This window comes from Silene latifolia, chromosome 2, assembly GCF_048544455.1.
Source record: "Silene latifolia isolate original U9 population chromosome 2, ASM4854445v1, whole genome shotgun sequence".
NCBI classification, from domain to species: domain Eukaryota; kingdom Viridiplantae; phylum Streptophyta; class Magnoliopsida; order Caryophyllales; family Caryophyllaceae; genus Silene; species Silene latifolia.
In genome coordinates this window covers 45,264,701-45,268,974 of record NC_133527.1, presented here as the reverse complement: position 1 = coordinate 45,268,974, position 4,274 = coordinate 45,264,701, and positions in this window count along the sequence as shown.

The following is a 4,274-nucleotide window of genomic DNA, read 5'->3' as shown; positions in this document are numbered from 1 at the left end:
TACTCCAACTAGGATATGTTACCTTTGGATTTTTTATTATTTTAATTATCTACTACATGTGTAGGCTGGTGGTAGTAGCACAAAATCAAAGACTCATTCTTTCCCGGACCTGAAAGAAGTTAGGAGTTTAAACGACTCACAATATTCTGGGAAGGATTACATGCAAAAAGTAAGAACGGTGACGATGAGGAAACTGCATGAGGAGGTTGGCCGTCGCATAGCCACCGAGCAATTGATAGTTATTCTGCTCGAGGAGGATATTCTAAGGGTTGAGCGCCAAGCACTTCTATCATGGGATATGCTAGCCATTTGGACTGGCCTAGACCAGATTGATGTCCAACACCTATTTGTTTGGATGAAGTAAGTTTCTTATTAAATAATTTCATATTCTAATATTCTGACTACTAGATAGTGTTTTAAATACCGGAATTAATACCGTAATAATGTAGGATATTGAAATTGAGAGTGATCCCCGAGAAGAATATTCCATCTGATCAATACGGATTTCTGTGCCCCTATGTTTTATCTTTATTTATTCCGGATTTCTCGTTCAAGAACGGTAGATTATATTGCTCAAAGAATTGGCGACAACCAAGAAGTTGATTTTTGGCGCTTATAATGAAAAAGGGTAATAAACAAATTAATATTACGTTTCCCCCTACAATTGCATTTTCATAACTAATATATGTACTTGTTAATAATGATGATGTCTCTTGATGTAGGACTCATTGGGTGCTAGCAGCCATCATGCCGACAAGGAATAAAGTTTTCTGGTTGGACTCTATACATCATCAACCAAGCGAGACTTTTAAGCGCTTGATTAATAAGTAAGTTTATAATACTGATTTATTTATAATAACATTAAGTTTCAATTTTTATTTATAGAAAAAAGCTCATTTTTGCCCCTAAAAAAATGAGTTTCTGCCTCCTTTTTTATTTTTAAAAAAAAAAGGGCCTTTGAGAAGAGAAGAGCAAACGAAACGGCGGTCAACCCACGAAGATTCGATGTTGGCCCCGATTTTATTACGATAACAGGGGTACGTGCTCAAATACAATACATTAAGTGCAAAAATCTGTGTTTAATACTAATACAATACCTAAAGTTCAAGATTCGATGTGAGCCTTCTCTCGTCTGTTTTGTTTTTATGTAATAATAGGCCCCTCGCCAAATGACGGATAGCATACAATGTGGATACTACGTTTGTCGGTTCATGTTGGAGATTATTAGGCGAAGATATATCATTATTCCAGAAAATGTTAGTAATTTAATAATGTGTTTATTACTTTTTTTAAATTAGAGCTAATGTTGTCTTGCTTGCTGCTATATATACCATGATGTTACTATGCAGTAATTGATGTTGTTACAATAATGTCTTCTCTTTGTTTTTTCCGCAGTATGTAATCAACCCGTCACAACAGATTGAGCAGTGATCAAGTATAGATATAGACGAGGTAAGGGACATGTTGGGCAAATACGTCTTAGAAAATAGAAATGCATGATACTCAGAGTTTAGATCAACTTATTAGTAAATTTTTTGTTGAAGTTAGGGAATGATTAGTTCATGTAAATTCAACTCCTTGTAAGTATATATATATATATATATATATATATATATATATATATATATATATATATATATATATATGATGTTGTTGTTGTGGTTGAATTGAATCTATTGAGTTCGATGAACCCAAATTGTGATTTATCTTTGTCTTTGGTATATGGTGTCTTTGATATATGCAGGTTTTTGAATGGCATGAAACAAATTTAATTTTTCAAAACATTAGGAGTTCGTAATAAAAACGGTTACTAAAAAAAACCGTTGTGAAGACCTTTCACAACGGTTAATAAAAAGAACACCGTTGTGAATGACTTTCACAAATACCGCGCATAATATTCAACAACAGGTTTTAAACGAAGAACCGTTGTTAAAAGTCTTCACAATTTTGGAGGTAAAGTTACAACAACGGGTTTTAAACTAAGAACCGTTGTTACTAACAATTTCAACAACGGGTATGTAGCATAAACCCGTTGTCAAAAGACTTCACAATTTTGGAGGAAAAGTTACAACAACGGTTATACATATGACAACCGTTGTTATATTATTCCCTCCAAATTTTTGAAACACTTTCCACAACGGAGAACACCCAACAACAACGGCTTTTAACCGTGGTGAATACTTTCGACAACGGTTTCATTAAATAACCAAACCGTTGTAAATACCTTCTACAACGGCCGCTTTAACAACGTCCGCTTTTTGTTTTTACAACGGTTTTTACCCGTTGTTATAGCCTGTATCTGTAGTAGTGGGTCACTGCCCGACAGAGTGTCCCATACAGTCGGCCTATGTGATCGACTAGTTGTCCCATATGACTCTATGGCACTTGAACTTGCCATCAATCGCATCACACTCTAGTCACTTCGAGATGTCACCTCATATAAGTAACTAGGGGCGAATACCATGTCAATCCAGTTCACTTTAATGGGGTTCAATTTGTCTCTACGACCCATTTGGATATAACAAGGTAACGGGTGAGTTTAATAAAACTCAAACGATAAATGCGATTATTACATAAGAATAGTCAATACACTATTACTACTTCATATCTTATAATCTTTAGTGTACCTTTTACACCAGTCGAAATTCAATAAAAGCTTGGCAAGTGGATATACCCTATATCCATATATTCCAACTTTGTGAATTGTTATTTCCTTCTATTCAATGTTATTTCTAATAACTTGATTTTATCTCTAAGTATTTGTCTAATCTTCTTACTAGACTGGGACTCTTTAACTTGAAAGATGCTCCCACTGTTATCGCATAACTTGTGATAAAATCATTTGTAGAGGGATTCACCCTTAATCCTTATGTTGACCATTTTATCACAATTTACTTAGATTCCTTTTTGTAGAATTTGCAATGTGCGAAACTAAAACACTTTTCTAGTCTTTTACTCCTAAGTCAATAAGATGTCCTAGGATTTCAACAAATCTTTTTCGGTTTGGAAACTAAAGTTTGTGCTACCCTTCAACACATAACTTAGCTTATCATCCAAACATATGAACGAATCCTTAATTCTTCTCAAGAATCTCAAGGATGTTCTTTAAGGCTTTCACAAGTCATATCATGGGAATTATCTTGTTATTGACTTATCATGCTCTAGGCATATGTCACATCATGGCATGTGCGTCTGTTGCATACATGATCATTCTAATGGTGGAAACATTAGCAAACGATTTCATGTAATCAACAACTTAATAGGTTTAGTGAGCCACTATGACTCCATCATAGTAATTCCACTTCCATCATCATGAATAACCCATTCAACCTTGTTGATGTTAGACAGATACAAAAAAGATCTTATCGTCATAAGACTCACAATTCTATGCCAATATTCTCTCATATAGATTCAAAAATCTAGAATATTTTGCATCCTTTTCCAAGTCTCAAATCACTCTTTCACAAAAGAGAGCATTGGTACATTATTCTCAATAAGTAATATGTCATCAACATATAAGACATGGAGAAACAAATTCTAGCTCCCACTTAACTTCATGTATAATCATGATTCTTCAATCATGTGAATGAACCCATTCACTATTATCACATGAACGAAAAGTATAATCCTTTAATGCTTGCTTAAGACCATTTTAGGATCACTTAAGAAAGCTACGCATAATATGTTAGGATTCTTAGATCTTCATCTAAGATTTTGTGTTCAAAACACATCCTTCTCTAAATTCCCATTTTAGAAAAGCGTATTTATAATATCATTTGCCATCCTTCATCAAAATGAAATGTGGCAATTTCTAACATAATTTATCTTGATCAACATCTTTATGTCAATCTTATGCATTTGAATACTCTAAAGCTCTTTTTACCTTTAAAGAGACCCTCGCTTTAAAGTAAATCTACTCTTTGAGTAACAATTTTCGGAATGTAATGCTACGGCTCGTATGTAACAAGGTCATAATACTATCACTTTCACAAAGCAATATTTTAACCAATAAGACATGTGCGCTAAACTCCCACTAAACTATACTCCCACTCTATCTTTATAGATTATATTTCCATTACTTTCACAAAGTAACACTATAAGACATGTTTGTAACGATCTAATCTACTCCCACTCTATCTCTCAGAAATACATCTATCTTCTTGAGAGATAGCTTTGTGAGTTACAAACATATATATGGTGGAGTATTAGGAGTTTATCTAGATTGACATGTTAGCACATAAAAATACCATCTCTATCATGGCAGTTTGATTCAT